A 27109-nucleotide genomic window follows, 5' to 3' on the forward strand; every position below is an offset into this window, starting at 1 on the left:
ACTCTAATCCTATCATGACAACCTACCCCTTTCCCCTACGAGGAAAGACTAAAGAGGTTAGGACTTTTCAGCTTGGAGAATAGAGACGGCTGAGGGGGGATATGATAGAGATGTTTAAAATTATGAGAGGTCTAGAACGGGTAGATGTGAATCGGTTATTTACTCTTTCGGATAATAGAAAGACTAGGGGGCACTCCATGAAGTTAGCATGGGGCACATTTAAAACTAATCGGAGAAAGTTCTTTTTTACTCAACGCACAATTAAACTCTGGAATTTGTTGCCAGAGGATGTGGTTAATGCAGTTAGTATAGCTGTGTTTAAAAAAGGATTGGATAAGTTCTTGGAGGAGAAGTCCATTACCTGCTATTAGGTTCACTTAGGGGTAGATTTTAAAAAATAGCGCGATCGCGTACTTTTGTTCGCGCACCAGGCGCAAACAAAAGTACGCTGGATTTTATAAGATACGCGCGTAGCCGCGCGTATCTTATAAAATCCGGGATCGGCGCGCGCAAGGCTGCCAATTTTGGGCAGCCTGCGCGCGCCGTGCAGCCTGCCTCCGTTCCCTCCGAATCGGAGCGGCCTCGGAGGGAACTTTTTCGCCCTCACCTCACCTTCCCCTCCCTAACCCCCCCCCCCTACCTTTATCCATGGATTTACGCCTACCGGAGGCAGATGTAAATCCGCGCGTGCCAGCGGGTTGCTGGCGCGCCAAGACCCAACCCAGGGGCTGTTCTGGAGGGCGCGGCCACGCCCCGGAACACCCCAGGGCTGGCGCCACACCCCCGGGCCCGCCCCCAAATGCCGCATCATTTGGCGACGCCCCTGACACGCCCCTTTTAAAAAGCCCCGGGGCTCTGCGCGTGCCGGCGGCCTATGCAAAATAGGGCATTTAAAATCCACCCGTTAGAGAATAGCCACTGCCATTAGCAATGGTAACATGGAATGGACTTAGCTTTTGGGTTCTTGCCAGGTTCTTATGGCCTGGATTGGCCACTGTTGGAAACAGGATGCTGGGCTTGATGGACCCTTGGTCTGACCCAGTATGGCATTTTCTTATGTTCTTACCCAATCTCCTCTCTCATACCAACCCACCCGCTCATCGCAAATCCTTTCTCCCCATCCTTATCTCCCCCCTGTCACAGCTACTAGGACTTACAACCCTATCTATAGTTCTTTTCAATGCTCAATCTCTCTCTAAAAAACCCCCAATCCTTAACGATCTACCACTTGACTGCAAGCCTGAAATTTGCGCTGTCACAGAAACCTGGCTCAAGGATTCTGACATTGTCCTCCTTAATCAGCTCCCCACGCTTTTTTACAATATCTTCACCATCCGTAGACCTAAAAAAAGAGATGGAGGCCTCCTTTTAGCAGTTAAAAAGCACCTAAAACTCAAACCTGTGAACATTGACACCCCTTCCAGATTTGAAATTGGCCTGTTCAAATCCCACTGAACTTCAAATCTGCCTTGTCTATACCCCCTGGGCCTTCTAGACCTCAACCCTTCCCCCCTTATTGAATTCATTTCTGACAACATCAATATCGAAATCCCAGCCATTATACTAGGAGACTTCAATCTCCATGTAGACTCCACCCCCCCCCCCCCTCATCGTCCTGTGAAACCTTACTTAATTCACTCCACGCCATTGGCTTTAAACAACTCATCTCTTCCCCCACCCATAAAGCTGGGCACACCCTAGACCTTATATTCATTAATTCCCACATCTATTCACCTAACACACCCTCATGCACCCCTGTTCCCTGGTCAGACCATTCCCTCATCGAAACCCTACTCTCTATAAATGCCCCCATCATTTGCAACCCTGCTCAAAGTACCACCATTGTCTTCAGAAAACCCTGCTCCAGCGAGAACCTAATCTCAGCTTTCTCCAACTCTCTGTTCAAACTCAACTGCACCAATCCTGAAGCTGCACTCGCCTCGTGGAGCAACCTCACCCATGACATTGCAAATGATTTATGTCTGTTCACCAGCCGAGACTTGCACCCAGCATCAAAAAATAAAAAACCAAGGTACACTGCTGAGTTAAAAATTATGAAAAATAATCTCAGAGAGAGAGAATCTGGCGTAAAGACCCCACACCTCAACATGCCTCCATCTACAAATCTGCCCTGCACTCCTTCAGACTCTCCACACTTAAGTCCAAACGCGACTTTTATGCATTAAAATACATGAATACAAGTACAACCCCAAAGTCCTTTTCTCCTACGATGCAGATCTCACTAAGTCCCCCCCCCCCATCCCTGACAACAAAACTAGTAGCAAATGTGAAGAACTTGCACTATTCTTCCAGAAAAAAAAATAGCAAACATCCTCCTCAGATTCCCCCTCACCCCACCTCCCACTCCCCCTGGTCGAATCTTAACCACTGCTATCCTTGACTCCTGTGACCTCACCTCATCCAAGAAAATTGAATCCATTCTTAAAAAGATTAAACCAGATCCCACCCCACAGACACCATCCCCACCAAAGCACTCCTAACCATTCCTAATACCATCGCCAAACCTCTAGCTGACATCATCAATTGCTCCCTCTTCCTTGGCACAGTCCCAGACACACTCAAGCATGCAGTTGTCAAACCCCTGCTCAAAAAACCTTCACTAGACCCCAATGACCCATCCAATTTTCATCCTATCTCAAACCTCCCATTTATTGCCAAAATCATGGAAAAGGTCGTCAATTCCCGACTCATCCTACACCCTTCACAGTTTGGTTTTCGCTCTGAATCTCTAAAATTCTGGGAGAAATGTCTTGCTTCTATTAACACCCTACTCACAAATCTCCACCTCACCCTAAATACCACTAAAACTGAACGGCTCTTCATATCCCAACACCAAATCCCCAAATCTTCCCTTGCAAGCGACCCGGCATATAGTTCCATCTCCTCTTAGCCCTTTGTTCGAGATTTTGGTGTCCTGATTGACCAGCAACTAAACCTGAAAAAATATAACACTATCCTCAAGGAAGGTTTCTATAAGCTTAATGTTCTAAAAAAACTAAAACCTTTACTCCATACCCATGATTTCCGTACCGTTATTCAGGCCACCTGTTTCGACTGTCGCTGCCCGACGTCTCCACTCTGCCCTCCTTACCTCTTTGGAGATTCCTCCCGCAGTTGATGGACATCTGGCTGCCACGGCGTCTGCCTGCCATCCTCTCCGGGGTCCCCGGTCTGGCTTGGGCGCTGCATCCTGCCATAATGTTCAGCTGCCATAGGGCGCGCGCGCCACACAGCCCTGCTTTTTATTTCTTCTTTGGCGCGAACCTCAGGGACGTCCCCCTGTGATGACGTCACGCATCCCGGATACAAAAGCCTACTCTGTTTGCTAGCTATTCGAGTTAGCAAGGTGAAGGATCTTCTTATGGATGGGATTCACTCTCCATACCTAGCTATTCTGCCTCTCCTTTATTGGACTTACTCTATCGGGGTACCCGCTCCTCGGGGGCCTCTCTCTTTTCTTTCAGTGCACTGTCTGGAACCGGTACTTGCTCCTTGAGGGCCCATGTTCCTGGACTCGCTGCCTGAGCTCACTTCTGCTTGGAAGAAACTGCTGCCTACACCATCAGTGAGTTACCATCTACACTCTCTCAGAGCTGTTCCCTGGAACCAGGTACTCGCTCCTCGAGGGCCTGCCTCTATTCCAGCTTCTGTGTTACCTTCTGGGAGAAACCGCTGCGGTAGTAATCAACCAACGAGGCTCTATACCAGAACCCTGTGTATGCTCCACTGTACTCACTAGCTCAGTTTCTCTCTACTACAGAACAGCTATTGAGGGATCACTGTTCCAGTGTCCTGAGGGACTACCAGCCCAGCCAGGCTTCATCTCTACTCACTACTGTCACCTCTGGTGGCTTCTCAACTCTGTTTAATAAAAGATAATTCTGTGTTGTGTGTCCTAAAGCTGAGCCTGACCTGTGGCCCCTCATGGGACTTCCCCTCCCCCGTGGGTGTGATCAGCCGCCACAGTGTCCACCCAGAACCTTACAAACAATAACACCACCCTCTCATCCAACTCCCTACTCCTAGGCCTCCCCTACTCCACTATAACACCACTTCAAATGCTCCAGAATACGGTCGCGAGAACTATCACAAATGCCCGTAAATCTGACCATATTACCCCTAATCCTTAAAGACCTTCATTGACTCCTAATCCCCTCGTGCATCCTCTATAAAACCCTTACTATTATTCACAAATCCATCTACAGACAAAACTCCAACTGACTTGATGAGCCGTTCCGTCCCACACCCTCTAACCGCCCTACCAGAGCAACCAATAGAGGAACTCTCCACATCTCATCCCTCAAGAAGGCACACCTCACCTCCATGAGGGACCGAGCTCTCTCCATTGCTGGTCCCACCCGCTGGAACTCACTACCCACAAACCTCCGACTTGAGCCTTGTACCATCAAATTCAAAAATAAATTAAAGACCTGGCTTTTCAAACAGGCTTACCCAGATTAGATCCCCACGTCTTAACCCCCTTTGCTGCATCAGTATGTTACTTTGATATTATCTGTTAAGTTATGTTACATTGTTTAACATGTATCTTCTATAGTCTGAATTCTTGTTTGCCAGTTTCCTTCTATTTTTCTCCCCTGTTCTCTGTAGTCCCATTCCCTGTTCGATGTATTTTCCACCTTCAGTTTGATGTAAACCAGTATGATGTACTCACTAATACCAGTATAAAAAAGCCTTAAATAAATAAATTATCTGAATAAGCACTTTCCTCACGTCTAACTCCATTAACATACCCACTGTTCTCACAGGACAAGCAGGATGGTTGTCCTCACAAATGGGTGACATCGAGGATGGAGCCCACCACGGAAAACTTCTGTCAAAGTTTAAACAGAACTTTGACTGGCCCCTACTGGGCATGCCCAGCAAGGCACTGACCCTGCAGCCAGCAGGGGTCTCCCTTCAGTCTTCTTTTTTCCGCGCAGCAGTTGCCACGCGGTGAAAGGAGCTCTCTTACCATGTTCCTGACAGGAATTTGGTATTTTTCTTTCCGAAGAAAATTTGCCCCTCAGGGGTCTCCCTTCGACAAATTTTTGTCACCTCCGCGGAAACCGGTAAGTTTTTTGCCTTTTTTCTTCGACTACCGTCGAATTTGGCCCTCGAGGCCTGTTGGCAATTACCGAGCCCATGACTAAATTTGGCCTTAAGCCATGGCGACGGGGTTCCGTCGATGCCCGGATTGTACCCGGACTATGTCAATCACAGACCCCCATAGGGTTTGTGTTTTGTGTTTGGGTAGTGAGCATGATGTCCTGGCTTGCACCAAATGTGCCCTAATGACACCTAAGGGTCGCAAAGCCAGGATGGAGAAGATGGGGCTCCTCTTCCATGCACCCACCCCAACGCCATCGATAGCATCGACGTCATCGGAACCGGCACCGTCGAAGTTGCACCACCATCGTCAACCCTCCGGTGATCGTCCACCATCGATGACTTCTCGGCCGTCGACTCCTGTCCCCTCCCCGGATGGGCGAGGAGACCGGAAGGACAAGCATCGCCATCGACGGCACAAGTCTCGGCCTGTCGAGGATCCACAGTCATCGACCTCTGAACAAGCCGAGCCACCGACTAAGAGGCCTCGTTCAGACTTGGCACCATCCACGTCTCGTTCGCAGGCATCGAGGAAACCCTCACCCTCTCGGGGTGTGGGAGCCGTGATCCCACCGGTTACGGTGGTCCCTCCGGCTCTGCCTCAGCCTCCCTCTCCCGTCGAGCCGGGTATTGTTACCCCTGGTCTCCGGGCAGAACTGGACCGGCTGGTCCAGGAGGCCATCGAGAAAGCGATGCAAAGATTCCAACCTCCATTGGCACCGTCTCCGGCACCGATTCCGGCACCGCCACCGGCATCGACCCCGGCACCGAGGAAGGAACCGACCACCGAACCTTTGGTGGAAGCGCTGGCACCGCTACTACAACGTATGGAGGCACTTGTACATGCCCTCCCATCGATAATTCCAGTAGCACCGACAGCGCCATCGTCTCCGACTGGATTTTCATCGGCGGGAGAAACACCGTTCCTGATTCCCCCTTCTGGGGTGGTCACATCGGTGCCTTCTCGTATATCTCCACCGATTTATCCTTTGGCTCCATCGGTTCCAAGACTGGCACCGACTCCATCGGCAGCACCGAAACCCTCGATGCCGTTCCCAGTACCGATTGTACCATCGGTTCCTCCAAGGTTTCCTTCGATGCCTTCGGATCCTCAACCAGGTCCATCGGGGCTTCAACCCCCAAGTGATCCCTATGATACCTGGGGTGATGATACATCTTCTGACACAGATTTACCATCACCGCCTTCTCCTACAGAGAGTAGAAAAAGATCTCCTCCAGAGGATCTCTCCTTTATTAATTTTGTAAAGGAGATGTCCGAAATTGTACCTTTTCAGCTGCAATCTGAGACCGATGACAGACACCAGATGATGGAACTGCTTCAATTTTTGGACGCTCCAAAAATCATCGCTTCCATCCCCATTCACCAGGTGTTTCTCGATCTCTTAAAGAAAAACTGGGAATCTCCTTCATCTGTATCACCAGTTAACAAGAAGGCTGACTCCACATACCTCGTCCAGTCAGCACCAGGCTTTCAAAAGCCTCAACTGGATCATCGCTCTGTTGTGGTGGAGTCCGCACAACGAAAAGCCAAGCGTCTCAAGCCACACTCCTCCACTCCGCCGGTCAAGGACAATAAATTCCTAGACAGTGTGGGACGGAAAGTGTACCATGGAGCTATACTGATTTCTCGCATAGCCTCATATCAACTCTACATGACGCAATATAACAGAGCCATACTTAAACAGATGCAAGATTTTGCTGACACATTACCTGACCAATACCAGCCACAGCTTCAGGCCCTTCTTAACAAAGGGTTTGAAGCGGGGAAGCACGAGATCAGAACGGCTTATGACATCTTCGATGCCTCCACAAAGGTTTCAGCTACTGCCATCTCGGCCAGACGTTGGGCTTGGTTAAAGTCATCCAACCTTCGCCCAGAGGTCCAGGATCGTTTAGCGGATTTACCCTGCTTAGGGGACAATTTGTTTGGAGAACAAATTCAGCAAATAGTAGCTGAATTGAAAGATCACCACGAGACGTTGAAACAACTTTCTTCTGTTCCGTCTGAGGTTTCCTCCAAACAACCACTTAAGAAGGACTCTAAGAAGTCGTTCTTTCGGCCACGCCGTTACTACCCTCCATCGGCCAGGCCTCGTCCAGCTCGATCCTCTACTAGGCCTCAGCCGCGTCAGCCTAGGAAACAAAGGCCTACTGTAGCCCCTCCTCCTGGGCCTGAGGTTGGCCTTTGACTCCCCTGTAGGGAACACATGCCAAACCCCTCTTCCAGACATTCCTGTAGGAGGTCGACTGTACCATTTTCTACAACCTTGGTTACAGATCACCTCAGATCAGTGGGTGCTAACAATTATCGCACAGGGTTACCACCTCAACTTCATAACTCTTCCGGCAGACTCCCCGCCTCTTCAAGCGTGGAGTCTATCCACCCATTTGGCTCAATTACAACAGGAAGTGTCTCTTCTTCTGCAATCAAATGCTATAGAACCCGTTCCTCCCTCTCAACGAGGCAAGGGATTCTATTCCAGATACTTCCTAATACCAAAGAAATCAGGGGGACTACGTCCCATTTTGGACCTTCAAGCCCTCAACAAATACCTTCAAAAAGAGAAGTTCAAAATGGTAACCCTAGGCGCGCTGCTCCCTCTGCTACAAAGAGGGGATTGGCTGTGCTCTCTCGACCTCAAGGACGCTTATACCCACATTGCGATCACACAATCCCATCGCAAATATCTGCGGTTTCTCGTAGGCCACGACCATTATCAATACCGTGTCCTACCTTTCGGTCTGGCTTCTGCCCCACGAGTCTTTACCAAATGTCTCGTGGTGGTAGCAGCATTCTTAAGGAAGGAAGGTGTCCACGTCTACCCCTACCTGGACGATTGGCTAATCAGGGCCTTCACCCAACAGATAGCTCAATCCTCCCTACAATTGACAATTCAAACACTCCTTTCCTTAGGGTTTCTTGTCAATTACGAGAAATCTTGCTTAGTCCCGTCTCAAACCTTATTCTTCATTGGAGCAGACTTGGACACCTTACAGGCAAAGGCTTACCTTCCTCTTCAGAGGGTCCACACCCTAATGTCCCTGGCTCGCCAGCTCCAGTCTCAGAACACTGCCACGGCTCGCCAGTTCCTCATTCTCCTAGGACACATGGCATCCTCGGTTCAAGTCACTCCCATGACCCGACTAGCCATGAGAGTAACACAATGGACTCTACGACACCAATGGATTCAAGCTTTTCAGCCTCTGTCCTCCATAGTCACAGTCACACAAGCGCTGCGCCTATCCTTAACCTGGTGGACGACTCAGGTCAACCTCCTTCAGGGCTTACCTTTTCTTCCACCGGATCCGCAAGTAATCCTAACCACCGACGCTTCTCACATCGGTTGGGGAGCCCATGTGGACGACTTTCAAACCCAAGGGTTATGGTCCAAAGAGAAAGCCGAACACCAGATCAATTTCCTGGAACTTCGAGCAATCCGCTATGCGCTCCGCACTTTCAAAGATCATCTCTTTCATCAGATAATCTTAATCCAGACGGACAACCAAGTGGCCATGTGGTACATAAACAAGCAGGAGGCACAGGCTCCTTCCTTCTGTGTCAGGAAGCTGCGCAGATCTGGGCGGAAGCCCTCTCCCACTCCATGTACCTCAGGGCCACTTACCTGCCGGGAGTAGACAATGTATTGGCAGACCAGCTGAGCCGTGTCTTCCACCCACACGAGTGGTCACTCGATCCTCTGGTAGCGACCTCTCTGTTTCACAAGTGGGGTTCTCCCCGCATAGACCTCTTTGCGTCCCCTCAGAACCACAAAGTGGACGATTACTGCTCTCTCATTCGGAGCCAGCACTCTCGGCCGAGGGATGCATTCTCCCTCAAGTGGACAACCGGTCTGCTCTATGCATTCCCTCCACTCCCTCTTGTGTCAAAGACTCTCGTGAAGCTACGCCAGGACGGAGGAACCATGATCCTGATAGCACCTTACTGGCCACGCCAAGTATGGTTTCCAATACTCCAGGATCTCTCCATCCGCAGGCACATTCCTCTGGGAAAGGACCCGCATCTGCTCACTCAAAACGACGGATGCCTCCTCCATCCCAACCTCCAAGCCTTGTCCCTGACGGCATGGATGTTGAAAGGTTAGTCCTTCAACCATTTAACCTTTCAGATTCCGTTTCTCGAGTCCTGATAGCTTCACGAAAGCCTTCCACAAGAAAGTCTTACTCATACAAATGGAAAAGGTACACATCATGGTGCACTTCTCAGTCCCTTGATCCCCTTTCCTGTCCAATCTCCAAATTCTTGGACTATTTATGGCATCTCTCTGAATCAGGTCTTAAAACCTCTTCTATCAGAATGCATGTCAGTGCGGTAGCCGCCTTCCATAAGGGTATTGGGGGTAATCCTATTTCAGTGCAACCCCTAGTAACACGCTTTCTTAAGGGCTTACTCCATCTAAAGCCACCCTTGCGTCCTCCGGCCCCATCCTGGGACCTTAACCTGGTTCTTGGTCGTCTAATGAAACTTCCTTTCGAACCTCTGCACTCCTGTGACTTGAAATATCTCACTTGGAAAGTGTTATTCCTTTTGGCTGTTACTTCAGCTCGCAGGGTTAGTGAATTACAGGCCCTAGTTACCTATCCGCCTTACACTAAGCTCCTGCAGGACCGGGCGGTACTCCGCACTCACCCTAAATTTTTACCTAAGGTAGTTTCGGAGTTTCATATCAATCAATCGTACTACCTATCTTTTTTCCCAGGCCCCACTCCAACTCTGGAGAGCAGACCCTGCATACCCTAGACTGTAAACGGGCTCTAGCTTTTTACCTAGACCGTACAGTTTCCCACAGGAAGAGCACTCAATTATTCGTCTCTTTCCATCCTAATAAGTTGGGACAACCTGTGGGTAAGCAGGCTCTTTCTTCCTGGTTGGCGGACTGCATTTCTTTTTGCTATGAGCAAGCTGGCATTCCTTTTCAAGACCGTGTTAAAGCACACTCTGTGAGGGCCATGGCGACGTCAGTGGCACACCTTCGTTCGGTGCCGCTTCCTGACATCTGCAAAGCTGCAACCTGGAGTTCTCTCCATACCTTTGCAGCCCACTATTGTTTGGACAAAGCTGGAAGACAGGACTCCATCTTCGGCCAATCTGTCTTGCGTAACCTTTTTCCAACTTGATGTACCAACACCCTTCCACCTTCCCGGTAGGGTGCGGATGCCCTTTCCCAAATTTTTCCTCAGTTGTTGTGCCTGCTGCACACCGTTGGGTACATTTGGTGCAAGTCGGGACATCCTCAGCTCGGTACTCACCCATTTGTGAGGACAACCATCCTGCTTGTCCTGTGAGAAAGCAAATGTTGCTTACCTGATGTAACAGGTGTTCTCACAGGACAGCAGGATGTTAGTCCTCACGAAACCCGCCCGCCTCCCCGCGGTGTTGGGTTCGTTTTATTTTTACTTTCTAGGCACTGCCTGTAGCTTTGAAAATCAGACTGAAGGGAGACCCCTGCTGGCTGCAGGGTCAGTGCCTTGCTGGGCATGCCCAGTAGGGGCCAGTCAAAGTTCTGTTTAAACTTTGACAGAAGTTTTCCGTGGTGGGCTCCATCCTCGATGTCACCCATTTGTGAGGACTAACATCCTGCTGTCCTGTGAGAACACCTGTTACATCAGGTAAGCAACATTTGCTATCTCATCTCCAACAAGCTTGTACATTTCCTTTCTGAAACTATTCAATTTAGTCATGACTATCTTCATTGACAAAATAATCTATAATTTTACTATTCTAAGTACAGAATATCTTCTGAAGTTGACAAAACATATTTTCACCTATCCTTAGATTTCAATTTATTTTGTTTATTACTCCTGTGGTAAAAAAACATTCTGTAAAATAAAAAAAACTGTAGACTTCATTTGAATATTCTTTTTTAGCATACTTTCATCTGCCCGCCTTCCAATCATGTTCTCTTGTATAATAACTGTCCCAGGTTGGACAATCCTTCATCATATGTTAACCCTTCTTTGAGGAAGTGGCCCCTTCTTAACCTGTGCGGGACCAAGCTAGATGCCTGGTCCACCTTAAATCCCACAGGGGGAGAGAACTCAGTGGGCAGGACCCTGCTGGGGAGGTTAAGAGGCAGAGCCCAGCTGGGATCAGTAGACTAAGCCCTGGTCTCCAGGAGAAAGTAGTTTTTGCAAATATCACTGGTCTAAAGGAAAAAGTTTGTGCATGACTGGTGAAGACTGTTTGTAAACTGATGTGTTAAATAAAGTGAAAGTAATATGAAGAAAGGCTGGAGTCAGTGAGTGTCTGTCTCCAGCCCAAGAAAGTTGCTTGATCATCCCACATATGATGCCTTTTCTGCTCAAGGCACAGAGAAATCCCAAGTCTACAGGGGAAATTGAGAGAGACAGTTGTGGTGCGTGGGGCCTGCCAAGAATTTGGAGGGAAAGCAGTGCTAAAAAGTTTAAAGGGTGTAGCTCAGGGAGCACAATGAAGTAAAGTAATCTGCAAAAAAAAAAAAAAAGATTGTCTTAAACACATAGAGTTGAGAAGAAGCCATGTGGCTCTAAACAGAGTTCAGAGCACAGGGGTCTGTGGCTCTAAACAAGGCACAGAGCACTGTGGAGTACAAAAGGAGTATTGCTCAGGAGCACAAAGTCAAATGACTGGAAGGTGAGAGAGAATTATTTGAATGGACCTGGCTGCAGTGACAGCAATAGGAATTAAACAGGCCAAGGAGACTAACACTCTTAGCTCCATCTGAGATAGTCAGAAAAAAAAAAGTGAATGTTAGTGCTGGAAAAGCAGAAGTTCTTTTCTTTTTAACCTTTTTACCTGTAAGAAAAAAAAAAGGGAAAGGAAAAGTCTGCAGAGAAATGGTGTTGGACAGGGTATGGCCCTTAAGTAAAGCTGCAAGTAGTGCTGTGTGTGGGAGCAGGGTGTGGTCTCCAGAAGCAAGCGTGATTGAGCCAGCAATGCAAACTTTGATTCGGAGGCTCTTGGAAGGGTAGAGGCAACTGCAAATGACTCTTGTAAGCTTCCAGATGGCTGAAAGGAAAGGACAAGACTTTGACAGAAGGGTTGCATTTTCTTGGGCAGTGACCATGAGAAAGCTAAATGCAGGTCTTGCACTCATAATTGCCAGGCAGCTGAAGTAAAGTCAGAACTCAATGCAATGCAATGCAAGTGGATATAGATGCAGAGGAATTTAAAAGCAGCAATGGTGATGGAGATGGAGAAAATCCTGTGGATGGTGTGACAGGAAAACCTGGCATGGAACCAGTAGGCACACCACTGGAACAGGTGATGGAAGAGAAGCCTGACTCGCAAAAAAAAGTCAGTTGTAAGAACAGGCAATGAGTGTGACTGAGATACAAGAGAGCTCAGGGTGGGAGCAATACAGAGTGGCCTATGGAAGACAGAACAGCAGAAAAGCCTGAGAGATACTGCAGAGGCCAGAGAAGGGTGATGCTGGGAGACCAGAGCGTGGTGCTGCAGAGGAGCAAGAGGGAGGCACTGCAGCAAGTCTGGAAGAAGACACTGCAGAGAGCCCAACAACCATAACCTCTGCAGAATGGCCATAGGGAGGTGCTGTAGGTGGAGACAGTACAGAGGAGTCAGGAGTCATGGTGACAATATTTGAGAGAGAGTGCAAACCTAGTATAGGGTGAAGCAACAACTGGATAAAAAGCCATTACTGGAGCTACCAAAGACAGTTCAAAGTGTCTGTACAGAGAAGAATTAGAACCCAGAGCTATATAAAGACTCACGTGAAGGACTGGGGTGGACGGTGGGCAAAGGGCACAATGGGTGATGGTAATGGTGGTGAGATTTGGGATATCCCTAGCGAGAAGGGGGAATACAAACCTATAGCTCTACCCAAGAGTTTACGTGGCAGGAGGTCAGGAAAAATCTACTGGGGAGTAAAGCCACTTCCCTGGATGGGTTCCAAGATGAGTAAGGAGACTTGCCCCTGTGGGTTCATGCTGAAGGGGTGGGTATGTGAGGAAGTGGCCCTAATTTTCCTCCTCAACCTGTGTGGGACCAGGCTAGATGCCTGGTCCACCTTAAATTCCACAGAGGGAGAGAGCTCTGTGGGTGGGACTCTGCTGGGCAGGGAGAACCCTGTGGGTGGTTATCAGCTGGGGAGGTTAAGAGGTAGAGCCCAGCTGGGATCAGTAGACTAGGCCCAGGTCTCCAGGAAAAGGCAGCTCCCGCAAACATCACTATCCTAAAAGTAAAGTTTGTGCATGACTGGTGAAGATTGAGTACACTGTTCTGAGATAAGACAGTCTACTATTATTTGTAAGCTAGAAGTGTTAAAAAAAGCTGAAAGTATATGAAGAAAGTCTGGAGTCAGTGAATGTCTGTGTCTCCAGCCTGAAAGTTGTTCAGTCACCCCACACCTTCTGTTTAGGATGTTGCCTTTTTTCTTCTTTTTCTAACATCTGGATTTTCCTTGAGGAATCCAATACTGAATCCTTACTCCAAAAGTAACCTGATATCATAAGGCCGATACTGAAAGGTACTTCCCATTGTCTGTTCATGGGGAAAAATGCATAGTACATCTGGTCAACCATTCCTATTGCTTATCTCTCACCTCTAACCCTTTTCTGGAATTAACTGCTTTATTTCTCCCTTAGTACAACATGCTGTAGACAACCACTAGATCAACTCCTACCTTCCTTATTGAGCTATATCCTCACATGCCCATGTTCTATATTTGTGCCCAAAAGAAACACAAAACACTACATAGCCCCCCTCAGGTAGACAGTCTCTGATATTGGTTCTCTTTTAGAGCTCCTATCACGGTTTGATGTTTTTCTCAAAATCTTGGTCCCATCTGAACCTTTTTACATCAGAGACTCTGGCCATTTCTCACTTTATTACATCAAATTACACTTCCTTCTGTATTCCTTGCTACTTTAGACATTGAATCTTTATAAACAAATATCCCACAATCCAAAGCCATTCAGGTAGTAGAGGACTATCTTGATGCCTGCCAATCTAATTTGAGTATCCATCCCTTTTTCTCATTGAACTGTCTCATATTGCCCTTACCCATAACTTTTCTTTTAATGACTAGTTACCAACTAGTAATAGGAGCCAACATGGGCCCCCCGACATAGCCTGCTTTCCAAATGTGAGGAGCTCTTTCTTTAACAATCCATTCTTTGGCCTTTTATTCTTTCCTGGTATAGGTTTATTGATGTTTTCATGAAATGAACCAGCACTGAATTCCAGTTCTATCTATTTCTCAATTGGATTAAATCTTATAACCCTAATTTACACTTTTCTGCACATATTGATCCATGTCATGTATCCTTTTTGGATATTTTGGTTTCAGTTCGGGATGGCTTTTTTCACTACAATCTTCAAGACACCTACTGACAAAAATATCTTGCTGTCTTACACGTTGTCATCCACATCTTCTATGGGACAACATTCCAGTGGGCCAATATTTTCACCTCAGATGACTTTGCTCTATTCATGATGAATTCCTGCCACAAGTGATGTTTAGGAATTTTCTGCAATATGACATCCCTTTCTGGATTATTAAACACACTTTCAAATGTACTCTATATGTTTGTGATGTTTTTTTTTTGTTTTGTTAAAAACATCCCTTCTGATTTTGATACTTTAACTTGTGTGTTACCCTATTCTGTTGCCTCTCGCTCTGTCTGTAACATCGTATGTCACTACTGGGCCTGCCTAAATCCTCCTACCAGTGTTTCAGGAACATCTTCAGTTTGCATTTTGATGCTGGTGGAATCTCAGCAATATTTTGGTATCCTCTAAATACTAGGCACCTTCCTCCTTACCACCTGTGCATCATGGCCATAATGGCTGTGGTCACGGTAAGACATGTTTTTTCTTTACCCTTGTATTTTTTCCCATCCTCTCAGGCCAATTGTTTCAGTTACAGTTCTCTTCTGATTCGACTAAGTATTGTTTGTCATTTGCTGCTCATACCCTTTATTCTATGTTGGCAAAATTTCCTGCATGATTCGGACCCACATATATGAACATTGCTGTTGCTTACATCTAAGTAAGAAAAATGCTCTCCTAATGCAAAATACCCTTGATGACCTCATATTTTTCATTACTGAAGTTTGTTCCCTCATCACATGGAGGTAACTTTACTCTCTATCTTCTCCAGTGATAACAGAGATGGATTCACCTTCTAAACACTGTCTCCCCTCATGGACTGAATTTGGAACTGGATTGGTCTGTTTTCTTTTTATTTTCTGATCATGCTGTTTGGGTATCCTGTATAGATTTCTGAATTTGTTTATTTGCACTACCCATATGTTTTCCTGTTGTTCATTTGGCACTCATTATGTCATTTTCTCTTATCCCCTTTATTTTGATGTTGACGTCCTCCTTGACAACCCATGATCACATGACCTAAAATTTGGCATGGTTTGTAACATAAGAATTTCCATACTGGGTCAGAGCAAGGGTCCATCAAGCCCAATATCCTGTTTCAAACAGTGGCCAATGCAAGTCGCAAGTACCCAAACATTAAATAAAATATCAAGCTACTATTGCTTAATAGCAATTTATGAATTTTTCCTTTAGGAACTTATCCAAATCTTTTTTAAAAACCCAGCTATACTAACTGCTCTAACCACATCCTCTGGCAATGAATTCTAGAACTTAACTATGTGCTGAGTGAAAGAATCTTCTTTGATTTGTTTTAAATAAGCTACTTGCTAACTTCATGGAGTGCCCCCTAGTCATTCTATTATCTGAGAGAGTAAATAACTGATTTACATTAACTTGTTCAAGTCCCTTCATGATTTTGTAGATCTCTTATATCCCCCCTCAGTTGTCTCTTAGCCTTTCCTCATAGAGCAGCTGTTGGTTGGTTGGCCTTCTCTGCACTTTCCCCACTGCAACTATTTTTTTTGAGGTGCAGTGACCAGAATTGCACATGGTATTCAAGATTCAATTTTACCATATTATTTTATTATTTATTATTTTTATATACCGACATTCATCTCAATTGAGATATCACACCGGTTTTTGTACCTGAGGCAATGTAGGGTAAAGTGACTTGCCCAAGGTCACAAGGAGTGACAGCAGGACTTGAACCTTGGTCTCCTAGTTCATAGTCCACTGCTCTAACCACTAGGCTATTCTTCCTCCCCATAGAGTGATAGAGGCATTATGACATCCATCATTTTATTTGCCATTCCCTTCTTAATAATTCCTAACATTGTTTGCTTTTTTGATCGCCACAGCACACTGAGCCAACAATATTTATTTATTTATTTAATTAATATCAATGTATTATCCACTATGACACCAAGATCTTTCCTGGATGGTAACTCCTAAGATAGAACCTAACATAAAGTAACTACAGAAAGGGTTATTTTTCCCTATATGCATCATTTTTCACTTGTCCACGTTAAATTTCGTCTGCCATTTGGAAGCCTAATCTTCCTTAGAGGCAAAGTCCTCCAACAATTTATCACAAGCCACTTGACATTTAACTACTCTGTATAATTTTGTGTCATCTGCAAATTTGATCACCTCACTCATTATCCCCTTTTCCAGATCATTTATTTATTTTTTTTATTTTATTTTTATTAAACTTTACATTTTTTTAGAAGATACACACAACCAATATGCGCATAACATTTTATACTCACATAAAATGAAAAACAAACATAAGAATACTGCATATTCATTTGTGTTACCAAAGAACATAATCTATAACAGTAATTACAGAACCTAACCGTAGAGAAAAAAAAGGAGCATTATATTTTATAATAATCTAAAAACTAAGAATTGTGTCTAAACCGTATCTAAACATTTAATTCTCCCAAGAGATGAAATATTAGGATTCAAGGTATGTACGCAATTGTTCTGGATACATATCTTGTGTTCTGGTATATAATAACACATTTGCATGGGAAGCACAATAGAAATTTAGCTCCTCTCTGGATAACCCTTTCCTTCATAGTTAGAAATTCCTTTCTTCTTATTTGGGTATTTAAGGAAACATCAGGAAAAATCCTAATTGAAAAACCGTGAAATTTAGAATTCTGGTTTTTAAAGTATAATTTGAGAATAGTATCTCTCTGAGAGAGATCTGCGAATTGTACTACTAATGTAGCACGCAATTTAATTTCCATGTCAGATGATTTTTCAAGGAGTTCCGATAAATCTGTATCTTTTTGTTCACCAAGTCCCTGTGTTAATAAATCACTACTTGCAACTTTTTGAGAGATATAGTATATCCTAGTTATTGTACGTAATGTTCCTTCTGAGAATTTCAATATTTTCACAAGATAACTCTTGAAAAGCTCTCTAGGTGACAACAAATGGGTCCTAGGAAAATTTAAAATGCGTAAATTAGATCTTCTAATTTGATTTTCTAATTGTTCAATTTTATTTGATTGCATCTTTTCAGATTTAATCAAATTTAATTGAACTTTCTCTGTCTCCTCAACTCTGTGGCCTATATTAACTACTATCTCTTCTAGTTTTTCTGTCCTAGACTGTAATATCTTACTGTTATTCAAACTTTCTTGAACCATTTTTGACAAATCATTTATAGACTTTTGCATTAAGTATACCATTTTACCAATCCCTTCCAAAGTAAAATTGGAGGGAACTATAATAGATATACCAGACAATGCGTTCCCTTGTGCTCCTTCCATCTCTTTTTCTTTAGAGTCAGACTTGGTATTAACTTCCAATTTTTGGTCCATAATAACCTGAGATTCTAGGTTCTGTAGTGGGTATTCTGTTCCCACTACTCCTCTTTCCTCAGGAGATGTTAAAAGGCCAATTTCAAATTAGTATCAGTGAATAAAAATTGTCCTCCTCCTTTCCCCGTTGGTGGATCTGGGGTTAAGGGAGCCCCAGGGCTTAAGGATGTTTCACAAGTCTGGGAATTGTAGCCCTGCTCCTGGGCTTCAACTCCAGCGACTTCTACTCCTGGTGTTAAAGTTACGGCTCTGCCAAAGATGTCCTGAATTCTTGGCTGGTTGTTACTCACAATTGGTGTTGAAGTTACTACTTTCCCCTTCCTCTTAGTATGGGGCATACCCAAGATGAATAATATCCAGCTTTAATTAAGAAAATGTGTACCTCTGTAAAGATAGGCTCCTTGGAGTCACACTCAATCCAGTCAGGTTCCGCGATGGCTGCAATCTAAACTCCCAATAGAATTCTAAATTCCAGCAATAAAGATTCCTTCACATTTCCTATGAACTCCTACGAACTCCGACAAAGCCCGACAAAGCCCCGCGCCGACGGCGGCGTGCCGTCTAAACGCCGATTTTATGGGCGTTAGTCTGGGCGCCTCCCGATGACGTTGAATATGGAAGGGAATCTCAAAATTCACTTCAGCTGCTCAGCCCGCCAACAAAGAAGATAGCAGCAATATTCCAACGCAGGAAAAGACCTCGGGGGTCCAAGACCAAAGGTAAGCGTGCTGAGAGGGAGCAAGTCGCAGCAAAGTCTCTCTAGACAAACGCCGATTTTATGGGCGTTTGTCTGGGCGCCTCCCGATGACGTCGAATACGGAAGGGAATCTCAAAATTCGCTTCAGCTGCTCAGCCCGCCAACAAAGAAGATAGCAGCAATATTCCAACGCAGGAAAAGACCTCGGGGGTCCAAGACCAAAGGTAAGCGTGCTGAGGGAGCAAGTCGCAGCCATCATTTATAAATATATTAAAAAGCATCAGTTCAAATACAGATCCCTGAGGCACTCCACTGTTTACCTTTTTCCACTATGAAAACTGACCATTTAATCCTACTCTCTGTTTCCCGTCTTTTAACCAGCATGCAATCCACAAAAGGACATCGCCTCCTATCCCATGAATCTTTAGTTTTCTTAGAAGCCTCTCATGCGGGACTTTGTCAAACACCTCTGAAAATCCACATACACCGCATCTACCAGTTCACCTTTATCCACATGTACTTACCCCTTCAAAAAATGTAGGAGATTTGTGAGGCAAGACTTGATTTGGGTAAATCCATGCTGGCTGTGTCCCATTAAATCATGTCTATCTAAATGTGTTGTGATTTTATTCTTTATAAGTTTCCACAATTTTTCCCAGTACTGAAGTCAGGCTCACCTGGTATTTAATCACATTTACCAGAAGTGCTTTCTGTTATGCTGTTCATCTGATATCCCAAATCATTGTAATCAAGGTGAGATTTCCTTGCTTACTCGTGTATTTTTTTATTCTTACATAAATGTATTCTTTTGCAATGTTTCTCTTGGTTGCTTATGATTGCTCTTATTTGTCCTGATATTGATATTCTTGTATCTTTGCTTGCAGACTGCTCCCTCCCAACCCAATTTTTCAAAACATGGTCCATGTCAGGGGACTGTGAATTCTGGAATAATTATCCCTGCATAACTTTATGTATGTAATAAATCCTATATTTGAACAGCAATTCAAGTTTATGCCGAATCCTCTTTGTGTTCCTTATTGGATTATTGATTTGGCTTTCCACTTTTACTGTTTATGCCATACAGGAGGATGACATCTTTGTCCCATGTATCTACCCCTGTTTAATTCACACTAGCATGCTGCCAGTTTTGGCTGCTGCTACTTGACATTGCATATTCAGTTCTAATTTACTACCAACTGATATACCCAGATCTTTTTCCTGTCTAATATAGGTTCATGAATATCAATATTTTTCAGGTGATTGAAGGCACAAGGTCAACATTATAAACCCAAAGTTGATTGATATTCCCACAACCAAAAACATTGCATGTTCCACTTTATTGCTTAATTATATTGGTTTATGTCAGAGCAAGAAAAAACAGTGAATGATAGATTGTGCCTTGGATTCTTGATGAGATTTTGCTTAGAGCAACTAAACTTCCAATTACTGGTGCCTCAACTTTTCTTTAGCATTGCTCCTGTTTGGGCATGACAGTTTCATCACCTTAATTAGCTGCCTTGTTAGTTCTGTCTTGAAGAGGACCCTGCATAGGGAAGTACTCTTCTCAATGTGTCTGATTTGCCTAGGAACAACAAAACCCAGTATAAGTTGTTCAGATGGTGAATCGTGTTAACAAAGTAAGTTTTGTGCACTATCAAACTAAAAGGGTTAATAAAAAATTCTGATTTTTGCATATATTCTTCAACTTATTCCAGTGGCATAAACCACATTTCTAAGAGTGTTAGTTTCACAGTAAGACTGAAGTGCTAAAACACTGAGGTTGACATTCAATAAACTGGCAAGCAGACAAGTTATCTGGCTAAAGTTAGCCAGATAAACTTGTGCAGGATATGCAGCAGAGCACTGCCAATTAAGCAATCCACTGAATTTACCCAGATAAGGCTCTGTTTAGCCAGATAAAGTTATTCAGCTAACATTAGGCGTGTTCTTAACACAATTGAAATTAGCCGGTGAACTTTTAATGTGTGAGTCAATAAGCAAACTTATCTACCTAACTTAACTCCACCTTAAAATGTCCTCAGAATGCCTCCAACATATCCAGATAAATGTTATCTATGTACTTAGCTGAATATACCCAGATAAGTTGAAGACATTGAGAGCGACGGGAAATTCAAAATGTGAGGTTTGTCGGGCTAAGTCCCATACTTTGCTGGATAAGGCTCTTTAAATGTGGACCTCCAAAATAAATTTTGAGTAACAACTAAAAGGAAAGAGAAGGGTAACAAAGATATAGGCTCTAGGTATGTAAATGGAAACAATTTTCTGTTTTGCTCATTCAATTTGTTTGGCTGAGTAATTTAGTTTTGTTCGAATTGGCCCAACAATCCTATACAGAGGTCCCAACACCTGGGCCTCTGTATAGGTTTAGGCCCGGGTCCAGGCTTGATGCTTAAGAATTGGCCCGATGCTGGAGCCCAACCAACACTGGGGCCTCAGCCCAGGGTCAGGCCCAAGCCCAGAGGTCAGAGCTCAGGCTTAAGAGGCTCCCTTCTGTAAATTACACCATCTATCGGGGACACGCTGGAGTAAATTAAATGTGGTGCATCCTCAGGAGAGGAAACTATTTTGTGGTACAGTGATTAATTGAGCTGCTGTACAGTAAAATGGTGCCCTCCACTGAGGAGGATGCACCACAGTTAATTTGCTCAGGCTCCAACAGATGGCATAATTTCAAGAAGGAAGATGCTGAGGCCTGGGCTCTGACCTCTAGACCTAATTCTGATGGGCCAAGGACCTGGTGTCAGAACCCAGCCTCCGGGCTGGGCTCCAACATCAGACCTGGGTCTTTGGCCCAAGCATCAGCACATGATCTCCAGACCTGCCCCCAATGTTGGGCATGGATCCAGGCTCTGGCCTAGGCTGAGATCCAGGTTTTAGTACCCAGCCTCCAGCCGAGGCCCCAGCAGCAGTCCTGGGCTTGGACCAATGCCTAGTCATTGGGATCTGGTTTTCTGAACAGGCCCTGGCCTAAGCTGAGGCCCAAGCATTGGAACCAGGTCTCTGGACTGGGCCCAAACACTGGGCCTGAGTCCAGGCTCTAGCCTAGCTGGTGGCCCAGTGTTATGACCCAGTCTCCAGAATAGGCCCCCTGGTCAAGTCTGGGCCCAGGCATTGGGAGCCATCCTCAGCCTTGCATAGGTCCTAGGCCAAGGTTGCAGTGACCCACATCAACCTAGGTCTACACAAGACTGAAGCGTCAGCCTGGGCCAAGACCTTACCATCAGTTTTCTCCCAGACAGGATAAGTGGGGGTTGGAGAGGATCCTGCCCCTGGCACTTTTTTGGGTAGGAGGGTTGGGTGGTTGAAATGGGAGTTCTTGAGAAGCCCCGTTTTTTTGTTTTGTTTTGTTTATTCTGTTTTGGGGGCTTTTTTCCCATTTGTTACTTTTAGTTAAAAAAAACCAACAACATTAAATGAAATGAAATTCATGGAGAACCCCCCCCCCCCCCCCCCGCCCCCGAAAAAAAAAAAAATGAATTTTTTACTTCTGCACACCTCTAGTAATCGATTAGGTTATTGGTCCTCTGGTTGTGCAAACTCAGCTTACTGTCACTGCCTCAAGATAAACAGCTGCACATGTTTTGGGGAAGTTTGAATCTGTGGACTGTGAACAAGCCTTGGTACAAGGTTCCCAAGATTAGCTAAAATTGTGTAATTCCTTTTATCTCTAACAATTTTCTGGCCTGCAGACATAATCGAAACACAAGGTCTTGAAGAAAAAAATATAGCAAACTTGAAACTTGGTTTTATAGCCTTACATAGCCTGCTGTGTATAGAAATAGCACGAAGGTCTTGCTGCAGGTGATGTGCTTTTAGAATGCAGTTGCCGTTCTCCCTTTGAATTTACTAGCCTTAAAACTGAACCATTATATTCTGCCACTTTGGAGTCCCGTCTGTTTTAATCAGGACAGCCAGGGAGGCCTAGTAGTTCTGGGTTATATAGTTCTGGTGCCCAAACCTGTGATCGAACCATGGTTCTTTTATTATTGTCATGTCAGCAATATCTGAGAAAAGAGGGGAAAAAAAACCCTAAGAGAATAAAAGTATACGGCCGAGGAGATAGAAAAATAGTACTGTTGTAGGGAGAGTTCCCTTGCCTTCTGAAAACATTGTGGCAAGTAAAATACACTGAAAGAATAAGGAATCACTGGTGGTGGTTCACAGGTTGAGCCCCCCCCCCCCCCCCAAGGGAATGCAAGCCTGGTTAATGTAAGATTGATATTGTCATAAAGATGTCTTTTTCTAATTGTGATACTCTTCCCCTTTAATTTCCCACAGAACAGTGGGGATGCTTTCTGTGAAACAAAGTAAAATTTGATTATTTCAGAACTCAAGTGTCATGAGACTGCTGCTCCTTCCCCCTTCAAAACTCTCTTTACCAGCAGCAGCTACAAAGTTTTAACTGTATAGGCATCTTCACTCCCCTTAACACCCAGCACTTCTCCCTCTCCCAGAAGAGGGGAGTTTCTCATAATTGTTACTTTGTGGCTGAAATAAATACTAAAATCCATTCCACATTTCCTTTGTTTCTCTGTGTCTCTTATCTTTGAAACTCAGTCAGCCAAATCCTCTCTCTTTTACAGATGTGCTTCGGGTTGGTATATCGTGTCGGGCTTCATGTCGGTGTGTGTCGTCCCCCACGGGGATTTCGTTTTTCCCGCGGTTCGGGGGTTTTTTTCCGGGGGCCCTGATTTTCGGGTTAGTGCGCGCTAATTCTGCCACGTTAGCACGCACTATCGGGAGTTAGCGCGCACTAACCCGAAAATGAATTTTTTCCGAAATTTCGAGAAAAATTCAATTGTTTTTCAGTTCTCCCGAACCATTGCCTAATTCGGAATTTCGTTGAAATTGCCTAATTTGGGAAAATCGATTGCACATCACTAAAACTTATCTGTGTTTTATTTGACTTAACTGTTACTTTTTTGTATTTGAGTGTAATGGAGTGTCCCCATTTCCCCCTTGTTGTATGGGCAGGACCAAGCTAGATACCTGGTCCACTTTAAACCCCACAGAGAGAGCTCTGTGGGTGGGACCTTGCTGGGGCAGGGAGAGTCCTGAGGCTGGGCCAGCTGGGGCAGAAAGCCTGTGAGGGAGTCAGTTGGACCTTTAGATGATTGAGGGGTTAAAGGGGCACTTAGAGAGGATAAGGCCATCGCGGAGAGATTAAATGATTTCTTTGCTTCAGTGTTTACTGAAGAGGATGTTGGGGAGGTACCCGTAATGGAGAAGGTTTTCATGGGTAATGATTCAGATGGACTGAATCAAATCACTGTTGCGACCCCGGGATCGCCACCCACCCGGACGCGGTCCCTTACCTGCCCCGACCCGGTTTCGGGCTTCCTCGAGCCGCGTTCGGGCCGTGCAGGCCCCGAGAACGGCGCTCCCACGCCGAGCTAGCAGCCGGCATTCTCCCGCGGCTGGCCCCACCCCCTAGCCGCGCGCGGCAGGGCTCTGCTCTTAAAGGGGCCAGCGCGGGAAACTAAAGCACTGCCCTCGGATGACGTAAGACGCTTCAGGGTATTTAAACCCTGCAACTAGAGCTTCTCTTTGCCTTGCAACGAGGTTCCCAGGTTCTTCCTGCTTCCAGTTGCTGAGTTCCTGCTTCGTCTCTTCTTCCTCTGGTTCCTGACTCGGTTTGGCTTTTGACGATCCTCTGGTTCCTGACTCTGTTTGGCTTTCGACGATCCTCTGGTTCCTGACTCGGTGTGGCTTTCGACGATCCTCTGGTTCCTGACTCGGTGTGGCTTTCGACGATCCTCTGGTTCCTGACCCGGTCCGGCTAGCGGTGATTCTCGGGTATCGACTCGGCCTGGTGAGCGACGTTCCTCTGGCTCCCGACCTTGGACTTCTTCAGGACTCCGTCTCCGAGGTATCGCCTAAGTCCCAGCGGCCGGGTTCCTACGGGCTCCTCCTGGGGGGACGCCGGCTTCCAGGGTGAATCTCCTAAGTCCCAGCGGCCGGACTCTTACGAGCTCCTCTCGGGGGAGTACCGGCTTCCAGGGCGAAGACCTTCTACCACCAGGCCAGTCGCACCCTCTCTTCAACTCCTTGACAGGCCCTTGGTCGCATAGGGCCTTCCGTGGTTTCTCCGCCAGCCATCCTCGAGCCCGCCTCTGCCGCCTTCCGATCGGCACCAGTGCTGAGAACCCTCTCAGCCTCTATCCACTCATCGGTTCCGATCGGTCCAAGGGTCCACGAAGTTAACAGATTGCAAGGCCATGGACCCGGTGGATCTTGCCGGCCTGAAGGCTATTCCGGGCATCGCCCAGAAGCTACAGCAGCAACAGATTTGCCTCGACACCCTGATGTCCACAGTGCAACGGCTAGTGGAGGGGGCCTCGGCTGCCAGCGCTGCGGCATCCACTTCCCAGGCTAGTACCGGACCTTCTGCTCCCGTACAGATGCCGGCTCCCTCCCGGTATTCGGGGAATCCGAAGGCGTGCCGCGGCTTCCTCAATCAGTGCTACATCCGCTTCGACTTGTTGCCAGCACAGTTTCCGTCTGATCGGGTCAAGACGACGTATATAATCTCCCTCCTGGATGGGAGGCCGTTGTCTTGGGCATCAGCCCTCTGGGAACGTCAGGATTCCCGACTAAACAATTTGGTACAGTTCGTCCAATCCTTTCGCCGAGTCTTCGATGAACCCTCTCGGTCCGCCACGGCCGCCTCAGAACTGCTTCAGCTACGGCAAGGGAACCGGCCACTGGAGGAGTACGCCATGGAGTTTCAGACGCTGGCCACCGAATTGGCGTGGGGAGCGGACAGCTTGCACGGCATCTTTCTGGAGGGTCTTTCCCCATGTCTCCAGGACGAACTCGCAGGTCGGGACCTCCCTGATGACCTTCAAGACCTCATCGAGCTGGCCGGCCGGGTAGACCGACGAATTCAACGTCGTTTCCGGGAGCGAAGGCCCACTCAGGGGCAAACCGCCCGCAGGGCCACTCCGCCCCGTATCCGGTCCTCACCACCCGCATCCACGCCCGCTTCGGCAAAAGAACCCATGCAATTGGGCCGGGGTCCCCTGTCTTCCGAAGAGCGGAGGCGCCACCGTTCCCAGGGACTGTGTCTCTACTGCGGGGGCAAGGGGCACTTCCTGGCCCGCTGTACTGAGCGTCCGGGAAACGCCCGAACCTAGAGTCTAGTGGGGAGTTGATTCTAGGCAGTACGTCACCCCACTCCCCAATTACCGTACCGGTAAGGCTGTGTCTCCCGGAGGGAGGATTTGACGCCTTAGCCCTGCTTGACTCTGGGTCCGGGGGGAATTTCATCCTTCGAGACTTGGTGCAGCAACTTCAGTTCGGGGTCCAGCCTCAAGTACCGCCCGTGCGAGTCTCTTCCATCCATGGGACTCCACTTCCGGGGACCATCTCTACGCGCACGTGTCCTCTGAAGCTTCAGGTCGGCGTCCTGCATACAGAGGAGATTTCGTTCCTTATTCTGGAGAAGTCTATCCATCCAGTCGTCCTGGGTCTACCCTGGCTCCGGGAACACTCGCCAGTGATAGATTGGAGTACACTTCAGATCACGTCCTGGGGACCCGCATGTGTCCAACATTGTCTTCCCGCTTGTCCTCTGCAAACGCTTCCTCTCCTCGCAACTCCGTTGATGGTACCACCGCAGTATCACGCCTTCCAGGACATCTTCTCTAAAGAAAATGCGGAACTACTCCCGGAGCACCGACCCTTCGATTGCGCAATCAACCTGCTGCCAGGAACCACACCGCCCCGTGGGAGGGTCTATCCTTTATCGCTGCCTGAGACCCAGGCTATGTCCGCATATATCAAAGAAAACCTGGACCGAGGGTTCATTAGACCTTCGAAGTCCCCGGCCGGGGCCGGATTCTTCTTCGTGGGGAAAAAGGACGGGTCTCTTCGGCCCTGTATCGACTACCGGGGCTTGAACCGCATTACCAGGCGTGATCGCTACCCGTTGCCCCTGATTCCCGAACTCCTGGATCGCCTTCAAGGGGCCAAAGTATTCACCAAGCTGGACCTCCGGGGGGCCTATAACCTTGTGAGAATCCGTCCGGGGGACGAGTGGAAGACCGCCTTTAACACCAGAGATGGCCATTACGAGTACCTCGTCATGCCGTTCAGCCTCTGTAATGCCCCTGCTGTATTCCAGAATCTGATGAATGAGGTACTTCGTGACATGCTTCATACCTGCGTGATAGTGTACCTCGACGACGTACTAATATACTCCCAGGACCTGAAGGTTCATCGTCAACATGTCTGCCAAGTACTCCAGAGACTGAGGGAGAATCAGCTGTACGCCAAATTGGAGAAATGCCAATTCGAGCAAGAGTCTCTGCCCTTTTTAGGGTACATCGTATCGTCCACAGGCTTCCATATGGATCCCGACAAGGTTGCCGCTATTAAGAACTGGCCGCAGCCACTGGGAGTTAAAGCGCTTCAGCGTTTCTTGGGCTTCGGCAACTTCTATCGTCAATTCATCCCACACTACTCCAGCCTGGTAGCTCCTTTGACGGCCCTTACTCGGAAAGTTGCCGACGCCAGGAACTGGCCTCCCGCGGCCGTACAAGCCTTCCAGCGTCTCAAGGA

This window comes from Rhinatrema bivittatum, chromosome 1, assembly GCF_901001135.1.
Source record: "Rhinatrema bivittatum chromosome 1, aRhiBiv1.1, whole genome shotgun sequence".
NCBI classification, from domain to species: Eukaryota; Metazoa; Chordata; class Amphibia; order Gymnophiona; family Rhinatrematidae; genus Rhinatrema; species Rhinatrema bivittatum.